The 20,024-nt window shown below is 39.0% G+C and overlaps 1 protein-coding gene across 1 annotated transcript in view; it reads left to right on the top strand.

The window, feature by feature from the left end:
- Positions 1 to 6,037: 6,037 nt before the first annotated feature.
- cntn2 (contactin 2) overlaps positions 6,038 to 20,024 on the top strand; it is a 67,775-nt gene continuing 53,788 nt past the window's right edge. Inside the window, exon 1 of the mRNA XM_034868250.1 lies at positions 6,038 to 6,247. The gene's annotated coding sequence lies outside the window, so the exon portion shown is untranslated. The remainder of the gene's footprint in view (positions 6,248 to 20,024) is intronic.

Here is a 20,024-nt window from a genome sequence, read left to right as displayed (position 1 = left end):
CATGGCAACCACTCAAGGTATTTCATGTAAACTTGTACCTCATGTAACTGTTCTGACTTGACAAAAAGCTGGCACTGACAGAGGGCATTTGGAGACATGGCTGTGACTCTGAAAAACGGATTCCAATTGTGTCAGGAGACACACAGGAGCAGTCTTTAATGTGCTTTACAGTCCCATTCTGCATTCAGCTTTCGGCCTATAATATAACAGTTCAATCGGGAGAGACTTTGTTGCAGATATGCAAAACTTTATTAAATGTACAAAGTCTTTGGAGATTAGACTCCATCGTAAAAAATGTGTTTTCAAGGGTTAGGGAATTCCAGACATATCCCCCGACGGAGTCTAGACACTGGTGGGGAGGTGAAGGAGCGTGAAGACAGGAAGGAAGGAACCGACGACTCGGATACCCGAAAGAAAACCCAGGGTGCCGTGTGTGAAGATGACTGGAGGAAGACGGGGAGGTGGAGGTCCGCACTCTTACTGAAATGACAACTTACAGCCGCAGAGAACAGATTTAAAACAGGGATGTCCCGCTGTGATTGGCTTGTGAACACATTCGAGGCACTTAAAAAACATTAACAGATGAATAATGATAAATTGTGTTGTGTTGTGTTAAATATATCATTGAAATATTTATCATAATAAAAGCGTCTTGCTTTTTATTTAAAGTGCTCATCTTATGCTTTTTGACTTTTTCCCTTTCCTTTAATGTGTTATATATATTTTTTTGCATGTAATGGGTTTAGAAAATGAAAAAGCACAAAGTCCATCCCAAAGGGACTTAGCATCTCCAACAGAAGACACTCTTCACAAACTAATCCAAACAGCTCTGTTGTAGTCCAGCTTTTACTTTGGTGACGAACGTGCGTCACTTTGTAACACACATTATAGTGCTTGACTAGCTGCTACTCCCTCTTCCTCTCACTCCTCTTACGTCTTACTCTGCAACTGACAAGCTAGCAGTACTTACTGCATAGGTGCAACTCCCAACAAAGATGATAAAAAGTATGATGCCTCACTCCGTAGCTAAAACAGAGTGATCAACACACAGGCTGCAAAAAGGAGCTGCAGCAATGTGCAGTACAACAAAAATATGGTGTTGTCTGAAAATTAAACCCCATAAACCTATTCTGGTACACTATCTAAATACAATTATGAACCAAATACATTTGGTGTGGTTTCTGAAAATTTGGTTGGCGCATGAAGGCATCCCTGCTTGCTTCTTTTGGGAAACAATTACCATTGAATGTGATGTTTTATTCAGCAGAATTACATTGTGTTGTTCTATCCTATTCAAAATTCCCTATATTTCAGTTTCAGGTTCCCGTGGTTGTGGATGATGGCCCACTGTCCCACTGACGTGGCTCACTGGGACCCCTGCAAAGAACAGCCATCTTCATTGCAATTTAGGCCCTCTCTGAACACTGAGCATTGCTGTCTGCGTATATTTGTTCTTCTTTTAGCAAAAAAATACAGTCCAGTTTGTTTAATACTGATGCGATAGCGCCTTAAGTATGATCCACATCAGCTGCAGCCATCTTTTTTTTTGTTAAATGTTTCCTCTTTGTCTTAAACGCAGCACATATCACTTAGGCGGTTGTGATTGGCATAGGGTGACCAGACATGTCTGGCAGAGCAAATAAAACATGAACTGACAGATTTGTCTTGTTCCCGTCAACTTTTTTGCAGCGCTCTTCCACTTTTTCAACTTCGGTTTCAGTGCTTTGTATGCAGGAGGCAGCATGCAGGGTCATGACTGAGCAAGCAAAACCAGAGCGTCAATTACTGCTGATTAATTAAGCACAAATCAGTCTTCCTTGAGGCACTGTAACTTGACTAATTACCAATTAGCCAGGACCTGATCATAATGGCTCTGCATGCTGTCTGTTGTCATAAGATGACCCTGTCTGTCTATTTGGTGGCATTTCGTATGTTGCCTGTTCTGCTCTAATGAACCAGAGGGTGAAATATGAATTACATCTGTGCTTACTTCTCACACAATAATCCATCACTCAACAGATTCCACTGTCACGCAGTCAGTAAAAAATGTTAAGACCGTTCCTTTCCATGCGTTTTGCAACAACTCTTTTAACCTGGTAACATCTTATGGTTTGACTAACACCTAGAACAATCATTATCATCCCACAAGGTTTTTATGCAATGGAAACGATGTTCCCTGCTCCAGTAAATAGGAAGGACCTTACATACAACCTGGCAAGGGGAGATGTTTATATGTCCGCTCAGCTCATAAAACCGTTTGGCTCAGACAGCCACTGCGAGCTAGAAAGCTAACATTCCACTAGCAAGATTGGACTTCAATAACATTGTTTATGGTTAGAAATCAGTTAATATAATTTGACAAGACAAGCTAGCCATCAGCCATGTCATTGTCCCCAAACAATGTCAAGAATTTCACGAGAGAATGCAAGACTTGTACTGTGCTGCACTTTTGTTTCAGCCTAATATTAATAGTTTTACTTTTTCTTCTACCACTGCCAATACCAAAAGCGTTAAACTGTATGCTTGACCATTTTTAGATCATGAAAAGTCATTACTTTTAGGAATAATGTTTTGTCAAGAATTTGTAAAATGTGATATGTAGTCTTATTCCTGTGTTAAATAAGGTTTCGGATAGTCTATTTTTGCCAAACGTTTAGATAACGCTCAACTGTCCTACTCTAAAAACAGACATGTGAACTAAGCACAGACTCCATTTATGGACTACCTGAGATTTATTGCTAAATGCGATTATTAATTATTAAAATAACGTCATCCTTCTCTCACTTACCATTACTCTCTCCTTTCCTATCTAGAGCTAATGTTCATAAAATAAATTCAAAAGTAAATAATATGTATATAGATATGTATATATGCATGTACATGTATATATGTGTGTATGTATATATATATATTAAATATGTTCCATGTGTGAATAAGACTCAGAAATCACAGAACGTCTTAACATGTTTATTGATTGACTGGTATACCATCTCATATTCAAAACAAATTAGGCTATTAATGGCTAAAATTATTTATTTTTCAAACGTTTGCTCTTCAATATCTTCGTAAATGTAATGTATGGCCTATGTAAAGGTAATTAACATTAAAGCAAACTGAACATACACAAAGCTAAATGCATGAAAATCCAAACCGTTTGTGTATGAAATAAATGTGAAATAAACCTGCATTTTAAGACATTTTCATAACTAATTAGTACCACAACTTTATTATTTCACCTAATTTATTCCATAATTTCTTTTTGTATATTAATGTTTTGTTATGTTGTCGTTTACGTGCAATATAAAAAGTCAAATAGCCTAAATATAAAAACAGACCCAGGTGATACACATTACTATATAAATTATAATCCCGATCTTTCACCATGTAGGGTTTAATTGGAGGGCCGGGGTCCCTTTCTCCTAGCTGGTCCCCGGGGAGCAGGGGTGTGGAGCGGGGAAGGGAGCAGCACCTGCCCCCTCTGTGCTTCACTTCCAGGCAGCCAAGACGTGCACAAAGGAGATGCTCACTGACGCCACTCCAAGAACGAAGGTGCTGCGTCAAGCTCGTCAGATGGAGCAAGAAAATTACCGGAAGTAATGTGATTTTACTTTCAAAATAAAAGCTTTTGGTAAAAGGCTGTGCTCAATGACTTATCATATTAACCTTATTAAAATAAATGATCAGCCTTTATTTACAATAAAGAGGTCACCTAAAGAAGTCCCCTAAAGAGGTCCCCTATAGCTCATATATTAATTTATTTGTTTCTGTTTTTTTTAAATGCATACAAAAACTGAAGTATTGCAGTCAGTGGTGTTGGATAAGCTTGAGAAGAAAGAAAAATTTCAGAAGTCTTTGGCAAATATTGTACTTACTTGTTATTCACAAAGCTTTGAACTTGGCAAAAAAAAAAAATAATTAAACCTTTGATATAAAAACCTAAATTTGCCTTCAAGCATGCTGCACTTTTTAAATGTATTTTGTTTCTCCATTTTGCAAATTTTACAAACATGTTATATAACGTTTAGGCAATTGGGCATCATACATCATACAAAAAAGAGATTCACTTCACTTTAAACATTATAACCTTACTCGGAAAAACATATATATATATATATATATATATATATATATATATATATATATATATATATATATATATATATATATATATATATATATATATATATATGTATATATATATTACAGGCCAAAGGTTTGAACACACCTTCTCATTCAATGCGTTTTATTTATTTTCATGACTATTTGCAGTGTAGATTATCACTGAAGGCATCACAACTATGATACACATATGGAATTATGCACTTGAAAAAAAATTGTGACATAACTCTTACATAGGTCTCATATTTTAGATTCCTCAAAGTAGCCACCCTTTGCTTTTTTGATAGAGCTGAAAACCCTTGGTGTTCTCTCAATGAGTTCATGAGGTAGCCACCTGAAATGGTTTTCACTTCACAGGTGTGCCTTGTCAGGGTTAATTAGAGGAATTTCTTGCATCTTTAATGGAGTTGGGACCATCAATTGTGTTGTGCAGAAGTCAGGTTGATACAAAGCCAACGGCCCATTTGGACAACTGTTAGAATTCATATTATGGCTAGAACCAATCAGCTAAGTACAGGGAAATTAATGGCCATCATTACTTTAAGAAATTAAGGTCAGTTGGTCCGGAAAATTGCGAAAACTTTGAATTTGTCCCCAAGTGCAGTCATAAAAACCATCAAGGTCAAAAAGCTACAACGAATCTGGCTCACATGAGGACCGCCCCAGGAAAGGAAGACCTAGAGTCAAGTTGACAGCAGCTCAGATTAATCACCAGATGAATAACACACAGAGTTCTAGTGCAGACACATCTCTAGAACAAATGTTAAGAGGAGACTGCGCGAATCAGGCCTTCATGGTCAAATAGCAGCTGGGAAACCACTGCTAAGAAGAGGCGACTTGCAGAAGAGATTTGTTTGGGCCAATAAACACAAGGAATGGACATTAGACCAGTGGAAATCTGTGCTTTGGTCTGATGAGTCCAAGTTTGAAATCTTTGGTTCCAACCGCATTCTACATGCCTGGTTCTCCACCCTGAAGCATGGAGGAGGAGGTGTGATGGTGTGGTGGTGCTTTGTTGGTGACACTGTTGGGGATTTATTCCAAATTAAAGGCATACTGAACCAGCATTAACACAGCATCCTGCAACGGCATGCCATCCCATCCAGTTTGCGTTTAGTTGGACCATCATTCATTTTTCAAGAGCACAATGACCCCAAACACACACCTCGAGGCTGTGTAAGAGCTATTTGACCAAGAGGGAGAGTGATGGAGTGCTGCGCCTCTTCAGTCACCAGACCTGAACCCAATCGAGATGGTTTTGGGTGAGCTGGGCCGCAGAGGGAAGGCAAAAGGGCCAACAAGTGCTGAGCATCTCTGGGAACTCCTTCAAGATTGTTGGGAAACAATTTCATGTGACTAGAGAATGCCAAAAGTGTGCAAAGCAGTAATCAGAGCAAAGGTTGGCTACATTGAAGAAACTAGAATATAAGACATGTTTCAAGTTATTTCACAGTTCTTTGTTGAGTAGAAATCCACCTTCTTATTGAATAAGAAGGTGGTTCAAAACTTTTGGCCTGTACGTATATGTATATATACTGTATATTTAAGGAAGACACGTTTATTCCAGCGGCTGATGGGAAATACCCATACTCAATACATAGATAAATATAAAAAATATAGATAAATACCCATCCCCAATATATCGACAGTTAAAGAAACACCTGATGGCCTGTTGCTGATTGGTTGCAAATAGTCTACTGTTGTTTTTCTTAATAAACAATAATGTATGAATAGCCTTCTCATGAATGTAGCTTTGAAAACATTTCAGTGGAAGTTATAAGATGCAGTTGGTCTGTTTAAAATGTTAATTTTTAGGCAAGCGTTTTATTATGTCATACAAAGACCGGAAGTTCTTTTGCTGCATTTTCGCGGCTTTGAGAGAGAGAGAGAGAGAGAGAAAGAGAGAGAGAGACTCTTCTACAATTTGAAGAGGAGAAGAGAAGACAGCGAGTCCACGTAAGGAAGGTAGAGACAGAGAGAAGGAGGAGGACAGTAACAAATCGCTTCTATCCTCCGAGACACGGTGCTGGTGTGACCGACGTAGCTAGCAGCATCACCTCGCCTTCTGCGCATCATCCGCGGCTCCTTCTCGCAGCTGCCCGGGAGAGACTATCTGAGTCTCAGCAAGGTAAACAAACCCACACCTCTCGCCAAACACCTTTATCGTTTGCCCTGTCTCATTTATCTAATTTCGCCTGTGGCTTTTTCTTGCTCAATAAGCCCAGAAAAACAACGACAGATGTGGGTTTTGGGAATGTTGAAAGCTCGGCAGTTTCACCAATAGCCTACAGTATGAATGGGTGTCCCGCTAATTAGTATTTTTGACGCAATAGCTTAAGTGTAATGTTACGTTGGACAGACCCAGCAGGCGACGAGTAGCCTTAGCGTTGCAAAACGTGTTTTCCCTAACGTTAAGCTGGTGAACGTTACGCCGAACTTTACAATACGTTTATGTAATTAAATCTGGCAATTGAATACACCTCATAACATGTGTTCGGTGTAGCCTGTCTTCGCGTCGGGTTAAATTTAATTAAGTTACCGTTACACTTAAACCCGGGGATGTCTAAAGCCTGGTTAAGCCCAGTGAACGAACAGACATGAGTTAAAGCTTCTGCTGTTTGCTGTTTTAACGCCATGCTATTCTACATTGGTATTCTACATTCGCAACGAAAGCTGGTTTATTCCCCATCTTCTTACCAGTTTTGGGGTGACTTTAACAGGCCTATATGTGAGGTGACAATATACATATTCATGTTTTTAAGAGCCATATGCATGCTGGGAGCTTGCTTTCCAAAATTCTGAATCAGAAAGAAAGAATTTTATTGCAAGGTAAGTAGTGCTAACTAGGAATTTGTCTTGGTTGATGGTGCATAGGCCACATACAAAACATATTCAATCAACAATACGAAATAAACAAACAGCATACACATAACACATACACCTAATTATGTAACATTAAGAAAAAAAGAGTCTGTGTGGCTTTAGTGTAGGATGTACAAAGTGTTGAGGGGTGTGCAAAGCTCAGGATATATCTATCTATCTATCTATCTATATCTATATACATATAATAAAATGATGTGCAGAGGACAGGATGTAGGATTAAATTCAACGAGTTTGAATTCAGTTTAAAGGCTAAGATCAAGAGCATGTGTGATGATGTGAGGTGCATGCACGTTACTGCATGGGAACATTTCTTTAAATTCAGAGAATGGGTTTCTAGCCACACACAAGATCCTTTTCCAATGCTGTAATAATTATCACTTTAACACTTTGGTACTGCCCACCCCGTCCGTGACAAGTGTAATCACAAGGCTCATGTTCTCATCTATTGTTACCCGCTGTATGGAGTTGACAGCTATATTCTGTACTATAATAATACATTCCACTCAGATGAACTTGTAAAACTCAAGTGAGTCTTAAATAAGTGCTATAAACATGGCAAGATTTGAGTTGAAAGATTGGGTCATCACATCTGTGCAGTCATAACATAATGAGCTGGCAGCTGTGGCAATGAAGGTTGGGTCTATATACATTTTCAGTGAAAATTTTTCACTGTTTCCCTTCTACTTATAGTGCAATGTACACTTATAACATGCTATAATATTGGGTGTGTTACTGTTCACTACTGTAATAGATTTTTATTTCTATTCTGGCATTAGGTGTTAGGTGATCACTGGCAGGAAGACGCACTGTTGTTATATCACTTTGAAACGGACCACTTTGTTACCATTAACTATCAATGGTGTCTTTAATGTTAAAGCTGTAGGCTGAGGTTGCTGTAGGCTTTTGTAAGAAAGTATGTGCCCAGATTGGGCTTAAATGAGAACAATAGTGAGTTGTATTTAATGCATTTTTTATATCATAGTATGTATACTTTTAAACCTCTAAGAAATCATGCAGCAAAGGTCGGCTGTCGGACTGGAACCCAGGCCAGCTGCGTCAAGGTGTGAACCTCCTGTATATATGGACGCCTGCTCTACCAACTGAGCTATCCGCGCACCCAGTTAACTGGAATTGAATTAGTCATAGTTTAGAACAGACAAGTGAGACGTCCTACACTAACTATGCAACAGCTGGCTTGTCAGATCCTAGAATAATAAAAAGCCGTGCTTGTAAAACACTGTACTTGCTGTAAAAAACTGAACAACTATACAAAGCTTTAGAAGACGTGTCGAGTGATGTCATAAGCTTAGAGCTGTCATTTGGAGTTTGGCAGTGGGTGATAGTTTAATAAAGGGCAGGGACGGCTGCACGATGTTGAGTGTGCAGAAATGAAAGGTGACAGTTATTTAAATGGTTGCAACAATGTGACCAATAATCTGGTTTACATGTGACCCATTGTTATTGTAAGTCAAGAAGTTGAGGATGTCTTGTTCTGAGCACTGTTTTTTTTTTTACATTATATTGCTGCAGAGAAAGTGACATTTCAAGGACCAGCCTTATTTTGTGAAAACTTGTTTTCTGTTGTATCTAGTCAGATCAATTTGTTTCATTGCTGTGCATTCAGAGATTGGTCAGCAACGTGCCAGGTCCAACAGAAAGACTGTTGGCAGAGGGGAACTGCTTAGCTCCATTAAAAGGAGAAAAATACACCTTCCAACTCCCGAGCCATCTTATGTAGCTGTTTAAAAATATGTTTCCACTATTAATGCCACATACTGTAGGGAAGAGGATTAGGGCCACTGGTGAAAATTTGATTTGTGAGACTTTATTCTCAGAATTCTGAGTTTAAAGCCAGAATTTGGAGAATAAAGTCAGATTTCTGAGAATAAAGTCATATTTCTGAGAATAAAGTCTGAATTCTGAGTTTGAAGTCAGAACTCAAATACATTTTCTTTGTTATTGTCTTCTATCTGCTCTGATTCTGAATCAGAGTATTTCATTGTCATCGTCTCTGTCAAAGCTGAGAGGAATGACTCTATAATGAAATCCATTTGGAAAGATCATGATGTACTTATGTTGTACCTAATCCTGACATAATAGGATCATTACCAATATTTACTGTTTTAGCGGCTTACCAGTATACTGATTCTATTATTTTTGAAAGCGTTAAACATATAAGGTGGTTTTATACCTAAAGTTTGTTGCTCTGGTCCCAATCAGATGAAACATTTCCCCCTTGGTTTGGTTTTGTGAATGGAGAAAAATCCAAGCGAACCAAAATGTATCACTACCACTTAGTGGTTGTCGGGTGCAGCAAGGGAGAGATCACTTAAGAAAAACTTGGAGGAGAGGCTTGTCGCATAAAGTAATTACCATCTGGCTTAGGACCGTTGGTGATCAATTGTTTGAGACTGTAGTCTAAGCCTTGGAATGCTCTGCAGCCACCTTTACAATCTGCTGTCTGTAGACTGAAAGCCAATAAAAGACCTAGCCTACTTTTTTAGACAGGTTGACCTGTTTGCACTTTTTGTGGAATTATGTAATTTTTCTTGTATCGGGCTTTCATCTATTATTTCTTCATGTATGTTTTTGTTTTATGTGATTTTATCTATGAAAAGCACTTTTTAAATGCATATAATTGTCCCTGACCCTTCTTTATTGCGTACAACTCTGCTGCTCCACGTCTCCATATCAAGGCTGCTATCGATCCATTGGTGGAATAGAGCAGACTCATATGACATGCTTTGAGCTCGGGTGGAACAGTAAAGCCTTCTCAAACCTTTCTCATTCATAGAAGATTTACGTCAGTGTGCCCAGCTTGCTCAACAGCTCTTTGTGTTCTAATAGGCGATGAGACCAGAGAGGTCAATCCCTCCATGCCAGAAAGATATGAGCCACATCACCCTATCAAGACTGCTGGACCTCTGTGCTGCTCCTAAGTGTCAGAAAGATGTGGAGATATGGAGCTGGCAGAAGGAGAACTCTTTGTTCTGCTCAAAGAAATCTTCCTGATAGCTGTTCTAGGAGCACATCTACAAGGGAAACAGCAACTGCTGAAATTCCACAGTCAAATTCCATAGCTTGTTTGTATTTGTAATTAATGCTTTTATAGTAAACATATGGCATTTATACAAATGTGCAATCCAAAAACAGCTTTTGGCTGGGTACTTCAGTGCCCACTTCAGATCCAAATATGTCTAACAGCCAAATGGCGTTCAACATTGACAGAAGTGATCATAGAAATAAGGAACAGATTACAGGTGAAAACACACTATTCACTGTTCTCTCTAGCAAACTGTCTATGAATAACACTTGATTTGATTGGCTCAATTGAGTGAAGGAGCTATAGCCTTGACCACAGGGAAAGGAACAATGCTTCATGAAGATTATTATTTATAAGGGAGATAACATGTTCTGGTAGAACATGTCCTGCCTGCAAAAGAAAATACAATATTAAGTAAGGGGTAAGGTCCATTGTCAAGTAATAATGCATGACGTCAAGGCATGAACCATCCGCCAATGTCCAAAAACAAAAGCACCTCGAAGGGCATTGACCGGTTTATACCATGGTCACTTGCCAAATAATTATATTTTAAAACATCAGTTTATATTTTAATTAGTTTTACAATCTCAATCTAACGTTTTTACAAACAGTAACTCTGTTTCCTTGGTTACATCTTATGGTTTGACTAATACCTGGAACCTAGATCTTTATATTTATAGCCCGCTCAGCTACAAGCCAGAAAGCTAACGCTATGCTAGCAAGCTCCAAAGTCAATAACATCGTGTAAAGTTGGCTATCAGTACAATTAATTGGACAGTATTTTTAACAACAAGATAATTTAGCTGGATAGAGAGCTTGCAGGAAGACAGTTCTCATTAATATTCAACGAGCTAAGCTGCTTGACTCTGATTGGCTGACAGCTGGCCAATGACCAGAGATTTAACCAGAGCAACTGGGCTAGCTCATGAATAGTAATGAGCTCATGCAACATGACTGACTGTCAGACTGATAAGCTGTTGTAATTGGCCTAATTTCTCCTTTCTCCTCTTATTACTTTTCAGTGGCTAGAGCTGACAGAGGAGGTAGCAGTTCATTTTCACAGTCACCACATAACACAAACACATATGGACCTAACATATTTCAAAAAATGCAACGTTAAAACGGTTTTGTGTGGCAGGGCACCTTTAAACATATCTTAAAAATGATAATTTTTGTATCTTTACAATCATTTCCTGAAAGAACAAAGCAGTCCTCCCCTGTTGCATGATCCAAATTTTCCTTCAAACAGGACATTTTAGTGGGTATCTTGCTACTTGAAGTTTGGTTGATGTTTCCCAAAGCCAACTGAGTTTGAGAACAGAAACACACAGAGAGCAGAAGGTGAGGGGCAAAGCCTGACATCTGTGCTGGATGTCAGGCTTCTGGAATTGTACTTCCGTTGATCCAGACTATACAACCTGTAAAGCACTTAGGATGTAGATTGCATGGGATGATTATATTTCAAGCAGAGCTTTAGTCTATGAAGAGTACCTGGGCGTAGGAGGCAGGCGCCTCTAGATGCTGCATGCCGTGGAGTTGGGCTGATTTGGGCAATTTACTGCAGAGCGGCGCTGTGAATTATGGCGGAAATATTTATTCATAATTCAAATTGAAAGTCCAAAGAGAAAACGAAGCGAGATCAAATAAAAAATATTGTTTTACTATGCTAATTGGTAAAATCATGCCATAACTAAATTTAAAAAAGAAAAAGGAAACCTACATGCTTAAACTGAAATCTTTTATTGATTGAGAAAAACATTAAATATGAAACTCAAAAAATCTCTATAAAATCTCTAATGTAAATACTCAAAAATCTCTAATACAAAAGAAGAAATACTTTTATTTTAGTCTTGGCACTTAATAATTTTCAACTTTGTCTTTTGAATTTTACATTTATTGCCGTTTGACATTTTAAGATTCAGCTTTTCAATTTTGATTTAACATTTGGTATTTCCCTTTGACTTGACACTTGTCAATGTAAATGAGGGGGCGTGGCCCAAAGGCTGGTGGGAGGGTTGAGAGACTTCCAGCTGACAGCTGTGTCTCGGAGTATCACTGGCCGGCCAGGCGGTCCCTGTCGCAACAAGATAGCTGTCACAGCGGAGTGGAGCTTACAATTCTCGTCTGCTATTTCACCACTAAATTCACATCTGAGACTTTTTTATGCGAGAAATTAACTGTGTAGAGTTTGAATAGGGGCGGTTTTACAAAAATTGAAGGCCGATGCGCATTTTCTCCAAGGTTGACGTCAGACTCGAGAAGCTCAGTGAGGTGAAAGCCAGCTGGTGGCAGCCGGGATCGCTTGCTCGCCTGCTGGCCAGTCATGCTCGCAAGCCCCGCTGTAATCTGAAGGTCTCTCAGACAGGTCTCGTAAATAATTACCCCTCCTACCAGTAACTACATGACAACTTTACTGTTGTTGCATGAAATGTTCGTTGTGTTTAGCCCATCATCAGTTTCTGTCATCTAATGTTGAGGCCAAGCAAGCCTGGTAGCAAAGCTCCCCCTGCTGCCCATAAGGTGCCTTGGCACTCCTTTAGTTTCAGACCCTCCCACCAGCCTTTGGGCCACGCCTCCTCATTTACATTGACATGTGTCAAGTCAAAATGTAAAGCCAAAAGTTAAATTAAAATTGAAGGGTTGAATCTTAAAATGGCAAATGGCAATTTTCAAATTTAAAATTCAAAACTAAAATTGAAAATAAAAAAGTGCAAAGACTAAAATACAATAATTTCTCTATTTTCTATTTCAGATTTTAATTTAAGTATTTCCACTTGAGCTTTTTTATATTCCATTTAGAGTTTAATTATTTGATGTTTCTCTCAATCAATAAAAGATATCAAAGATTTCAGTTTAAGCATTTATGTTTCATTTTTCTTTTTTAAATTTAATTATGGCATGATTTTTCCTAGAAATAAATATTTCCTCCATAGTGAATGGAATTACATTTCAATAACTAGAATGTGGGTTGGCTTTGGCTCAGTGGTGGTGTGGTTGTCTGCCAAATAGAAGGTTGGTGGTTCAATCCCTGGCCCTGCAGTTCCATGTCGAAGTGTCCTTGGGCAAGACCCTGAACCCCGAGTTTGCCCCCGACGCTGCGCTGTTGGAGTGTGAATGTGTGTGAGTGTTTATCTGATAAGCAGGTGGCACCTTGCATGGCAGCCTTGGCCACAGTTTATGATTGTGTGTGAATGTTCCTGTATGATGTAAAAGCGCTTTGAGTAGTCGTTAAGACTAGAAAAGCGCAATATAAATACATCACATTTAACTTAGTGGTGGGAACATTGGGTGGAGGGGGAAACGGGCGCACGCTGTTTTTTTAACGTTACAAGATTAATATATGGCAATATATGTGAAAGAAAACTAACACTGAGCTGCCTAAAGCTGAAAAAGATAAGTCAAAGTGTAAGCACCAAACCAAAGATACTAAACCGTCTGTTTATTACTGTTATAACCTCACTGCAGGTAAAAAGTAATGGCTTAGAGGCGCATGGACATTAACAGGGACAGGGTTGGTGGATTCAGGTGCACCTAGTAAAGTCCTAGAAACTTAAAGTTGCTCAAAGCGATCTCCTCACTATCCGCTAGCAGCCTGTCCCCAGAACACACTGTAAAAAACGTCTTCTCACTATCTTTTAGCTGCCTGTCCCCAGAACACACTGTGAAAACATTTCCTCACTATCTGCTTGCTTCCAGTCCCCCGAACACACTGTAAAAAACATCTCTTCATTATCCGCGAGCTGCCTATCCCCAAAACACACTTTAAACAAAATCTCAATATCTGCTAGCTGCCTGTGCCCCAAACACACTGTAAAAAACATCTTCAAACTATCTGCTAGCTGCCTGTCCCCCGAACACACTGTAAAAAACATCTTCTCACTATCTGCTAGCTGCCTGTCCCCAGAACACACTGTAAAAAACATCTCCTTACTATCTGCTTGCTTCCTGTCCCCAGAACACACTGTAAAAAACATCTCTTCATCATCCGCAAGCTACCTGTCCCAGGAACACACTGTAAAAAAAAATCTCAATATCTGCTAGCTGCCTGTCCCCAGAACACACTGTAAAAAACATCTCCTCACTTTCTTCTAGCTGCCTGTCCCCAGAACAGACTGTAAAAAAACGCGGTCTCTGTAGACAGCACAGGGTCTACAAGCGGCAACAAAAACAAACTGTGCCAACCTGCACCACGAAGCACACACACACACATTGTTCCTGCGTTCCAGACAATAACTGACATTTGGGAGTGGTGGTGGGAGGGTTAGTGCGCGGAGGCACGGAAGGGAGGGGGACGGGATGGGATGGGGAGGTGGGAGGGGTAAGCTACTCTTGTTTTGTTTGGAAATACTTCTAACGTCAACGATAAGTAACGTCACCCAACATCACTCAGAGCACCTTTAAGCTGTTAAGTACTTGTCTGCCATCTAGTGGCTTTTCTTTTTGTTTAACAGTTTGTTCCCAATTGATCAGTTAAATAAGTTATTGTCATTACTCTTTCAATAAATGATTGACCTTCGTGTAGTACATAAAAAAAAAACGTGTGTGTCACTTGGCAGGGCATAAAATCTGTGGATCTTTACAATTAAAGACTTTGTTTAATCGAACTATGACTTCATAATTAAAACTAAAATTGAGCCATAAATAACCATATCCTGAATATTTATTATCATTAAGTCATTAGATATTTGTCACAGGTCACCGTTATAGCAACACACTTATAATTTGGCTTATGTAGTACCAAATTAGTTTTAAAGTAGTGCCACTAGCAGTACTTGATCACTACTTGATCACAAAATACCCTTTAAATAACCTTGAAAACCTAACAGTCAGTGCGAATTAAAAAAAGCATACATTACTATAAGATACTTGTCTCTGTCTGCCCAGCTTTTGGATTTGATGAATATTTGATGACTAATTGCTTGAAAGCTTTATCTATTGCTTCTTCTCTTGTCTCTCTGTTCAGACACATACACTGCATGTTTGAACTCTTACAGTAATATCTGCAGTGAGGGGCTGCAGACTGGGCTTCATGCAGAAATATCAGCCAAGTTGTTGTGTGAGATCATTCCCTAACTTGCCTTCTTTCTGTCTGACTTCATATAGACACACTGTCAGACACCAATCCACACACATAAAAACAGAGAACGTTAATATGAAATAAACATTAATTACAGAAACAAAGACAAAATAGCTGTTAACATAGGAACCAAGAGGCTGAATTGTTTAGTGCAGAATGTGCAAAATGTTTGGGGGGACTCATGGGGGATGGTATACAAAAAAGGGTATTCTTCAATAAAATATAGAAGCAAAAATGGCAAACACCCAGTGAAACTGCTCTTATTCGTTATGCCTTGACAGAATAGAAGAATCAGTATCTCTGTAATCTACTTCCATCATCACCTGATTGGAGCAGAGTGAGGTTCACAGATGGGAACCAGCTCAAAATGACTTAGTTAGAGCTAAGTGTGTATTGTGATGTAAGTGTGAATGCAGTGTGCACATAGTGGGTTTGTTAATATCTCTGCATATTTGGAATAGCATATGAACACTCTGTCATGCAGTGTGTGTGTGCGTGTGTTTGTGTGTGTGTGTGTGTATGCATGTGTGTGTGTGTGTGTGTGTGCATGTGTCTGGGATGACTTTCTGGAAGGCCCTTGGTGTCTATGAAGGGTTGAAGCTGTAGATAGAAGTCTTCCAGAGGCCTAGGTCCAAATTAAAAATCAGTGAAGCGCTGTGCAGGAGAACATGCTGCAGCCTGCTAATAGCAGGACAGCACCAGGGAGGTATCACACTGATAGTGTTAGGTAAGCCAGCGCTGCACACCTAACCTACTGAGAAAAAAGGACTAGACATATAACTGTGGCATTGTTATGACAAGTGTAGTACCATTCTGTTTACACTAAATAACTAGAATATAAAGATACATCTATCCAGCTAATCTTTAACAATGTTCAGCCGTTTTTAACACAAAGGAGTTTGCCAATTGCAATATTAATAGGAAAAAACAAGGAAGTTAATATATAATATGCTAATATTCCCATAAGCTTCATTCTCATTGTTCACGCCCAAAAAGAAAACCCACTACTGCTGCCATTATTTCTGTAAATTCTCAAATAGTGGTCTTACCTGATCCTTTTCCACAGCTGCTAAGAGAACCAGGTGTTAATTAAAATAGGCTCAAATTAAAAAGATAAATAAAACGAAACCAAAACACTAGTGCATTCCTGTAGTGCATTTTGGGAATTTACATCAGGATGAATATAGACAGCAGCAAGAAAATCCCTGGCTGATTCTCTAGGCAGATAATGTAAGTCAAAGGGCTTTTACTGTACATTGTACAGGCACCTTTAACCATTCACACACATTCACACACTGTGGCCAAGGCTGGTGTTCAAGGTGCCACCTGTTCATCGGATAAACACTCACTTGGGCTGCACAATTAATCAAATTTTAATTTTGCTCCGTAAACCACTGTCTGATCATGTCCCAGTCAGAGTAGTTCCCTGCACCGCACAGCTTAGTTACTAGACAGTCACATAGTATAGAGTAACATGAGAAAAATGCAATAGATAGCAGTCGGTTATACGTCATTCTCAAGGTTTACCAGTTTACCAGTAAACGCAACATTTTGTCACGTCTGTGTTGTTTTTCAGACAACAGCAGTGACCAGTGCTAGTCGATGCTAGTTAGCGTCCGTTAGCTCACGGGCTCTAGGATGCGAGTATTACTTTGCGTTTAACTTTGCGTTACATGACCCATTTCTGCTGTAAAGCCGTGCCTGTGTTGGATCTCTCCTCTACTCTCTCACTCTCCGCACGACCTGTGCTGGACGCATTCTTGATGAATCAGCCGTCACTCTGTGAGTACGTCCATTGCACTCCCTCTCTCTCCCTAGCTCTTTTAATCAGTTATTTTTGAAACAAGTGAATGAGCTTTCTTAGACATAGGCCTACATAAAAAAAATATCCTACACTATTTATTATCGTGATAATTAATCTTGATCACAACATTCATCAAAATAATCGTGATTATCATTTTGGCCATAATCATGCAGCCCTAACACTCACACACATTTACTGGAGAAATTTTGAGTTTAGTGGCATTATATGCTTTAACATTAAAAAAATCTACATCAGGGAAACTATTTTGACTAAGTTTGAGCACCAAGCATCACCAATGCAAACAAAGAGTTTGCCTCCCCTCGTCCCACCGGAGTTCTGGGCTCTCGGGATACCAGAAAGGAGCCAGGTCTCTGCGAGATGTCTCAGATCTCCCGTTGCTTGGCCAGCCAGAGTCCTATTTAATCTATTCTATTATCCTGTGACTGGACATCAGCAACCTGAGGGAACAGCTAATTGTATCTGTAATCTGTCACAGGCCATGCATGCATCTGTAACAACGGTGCAAAAACAACATCCTACACAGTTGCTTCACATTTGAAGCTTTCAAGCATCTCCGAGGGCATAATCAATGTGAAAAGTGTTAGGTTTCATTAACAGTGGCTTACCTCCAGTGAAAAGAAAGCAGTATGTCTGTTAAAAAGAGACACTTATAGCAGCAGTTTGGTGCTCAGATAGTGCAGTAAAATGTACATTATGCTCAGCTATTAGGCCACAGTATTTCCACCACCGACATTTTTATTTATTTTTATATACATTTTTATTTATTTATTTGGTCATGCCAGCCATGCCTACAGCCATTACTTGACTACTGGCTTTTATTTTAAAGGACCCATGGCATTAAAACTTCACTTTATAAGTTTTTTTTTAACAATAATATGCGTTCCCCCTGCCAATGGTCCCCGAGGGGCTGTAAATGGCCATAGCCCTGGGTGTCCTGCTCTGCTTTTGAGAAAATGAAAGCTCAGATGGGCCGATCTCACCTCCCCTTTCTCTGCCAGAGAATTTGGCCCACCGATGAGAGAGAGACATCATGGATTTCAAACAAGGAAATTTGATTTGAATTGGTCAAGGCCACACCCCCAGCCTCCACACACCCCCCCCTCTCCTTCTCAAAAGCTACAGACTCAGAAATGGAACATCCTGAGGAAAGCTAATTTGTGGGACTTGCTTTACTGGCTGTATTTCAGAACCAAGGCGGAATTTCTTTAGATAAAGTATTAGTGGACCACTAAGGTCTTTATACAAGAGACTTCAGATAAAGTATTAGTGGACCAATAAGGTCTATATAAAAGAGACTTCAGATACAGTATTAGGGGACCACTACGGTTTATATAAAAGCATCCAAAGAGCACCATGTCATGGGACTCTAAGAATTGACGGTAATTCACTTACACAATTTTCACTCACTTACTTCTAATTATATGTACCAACTCGTTCAAGTTCAACTTAAGGTACTAAACTATTACTTTTGTGATCTGTTCTATCGTGCTAAATAATATTGAATAAATAACAAATAATTATGAAATAATCACATGAATAAATTGTGTACAATATATAAATGAAACAATAGTTATTGAAATAATTTAAGAAATTACTTAAACCCGATACCTACTTCTGAGACTGAACCCCAAATTGCTCCTGATGCTGCGCCATTAGGTATGTGAATGTGTGTGAATGTTTATCTGATGAACAGGTGGAACCTTGTATGGCAGCCCCGGCCCCCATAGTATTAATGTGTGTGGGCTATGAATGTGTGTGTGAATGGGGTGTGAAGCGTGTGTCTGTGTGTATGAGTAGTCATTAAGGCAAGCAAAGTACTATTTAAATGCAGTCCACTGAGTGCAGAGGTTCTACCGTTGGTGAAATGATTGTGGTGACAGCAGTGGTCTTTATCTATTGGTAGTTGCCCTTTCAAGCTGTATTAGTACAAGACAGGCTTTTATGTATGTTGTAATATAATCACAACATATCACGCAATACACTAGAAACATACCAAGGCGGTTGCTATCGAACACAGTGCAGGTAACTTTAGCCTACACTAGCCACTAGCCTATTTATTTTGATGACTCTAAAGAGTTAGTTCAGATTCACTTGATGCACACAACAAACTAACCGATCTAGGCAGCTGTAGAGCAGCAACTCCCGTGTTCTGCTAGGTAAAATCACTGTTTTGGTCAAAGGGATCTGGTGGTTTTGAAGAGAGCAGAGATAACAGCTTCAGTTCCCTGTTGTAAAGGGCTGTTGGACAGCGAGGTAAAGGTGAAAATATTCTAAATATAGCCTAAACTCAAAGAGATATTTTGCTGATTTCAGGCAAGCTGTCTTATGGCAGTGTGTGTGCATTTGAATAGCTTTTTTTTTGTAGCACTAGCTATCAGTTTGTTAGTCAAATGTTTTTTTTCTCAGATGCAAAGTGATACTTATTGTGCTAGTGAATTAAACTTCAGCCATGGTATGTGGTTATATACGTAAATCGGCTATGAACTTATCGGACTTGAGCAACCCGTTTTAAAATGTGATATTCATGATAATGAAGAATTAAATATTAACGCTTAATATAAATGTGAAGTTGAAAGTGGATGTAAACATTATGTCCTGTTGTCAATAACCTTACAAGGTTGTGAAACCTGGATAAGGTAGAAGGGATATTCCTGACTTATTTGGGATATAAATGTGAAAACTAATCCTCTTTACTTCAGCCAAGCTTTTCTGAAACCTCATTTTGTATCATGGTGGAAGTTATTTGAGTTTGACGTTCCACCTTTGTTCACTTTTAGAGTGGTGATGAAACAAAACTGTCTTCTTCTCAGTTTGAAAAGCTGCATTAAAAAGTGATATGCTTGGTATTTGCAAAAATTGTGTGATTCTGAAGAATAACACGGATTTAAGAGGCTGTATTCACAAAATATCCTAAGGCTAAAAGTAGGGCTGCATGATTATGGCCAAAATGATATTCACGATTATTTTGATCAATATTGTGATCACGATTATTCTCACGATTATTTGTTGGTTTTAACCAAAACAAATTATATTGTCATACAGGCTGTTTATAAATGCTTTCACATCCATATTATGTT

The sequence above is a fragment of the Etheostoma cragini genome, chromosome 4 (assembly GCF_013103735.1).
Source record: "Etheostoma cragini isolate CJK2018 chromosome 4, CSU_Ecrag_1.0, whole genome shotgun sequence".
Classification (NCBI taxonomy): domain Eukaryota; kingdom Metazoa; phylum Chordata; class Actinopteri; order Perciformes; family Percidae; genus Etheostoma; species Etheostoma cragini.
Note: the sequence above shows the minus strand (reverse complement) of the source record. Positions and strands in the feature narration are given on the sequence as shown.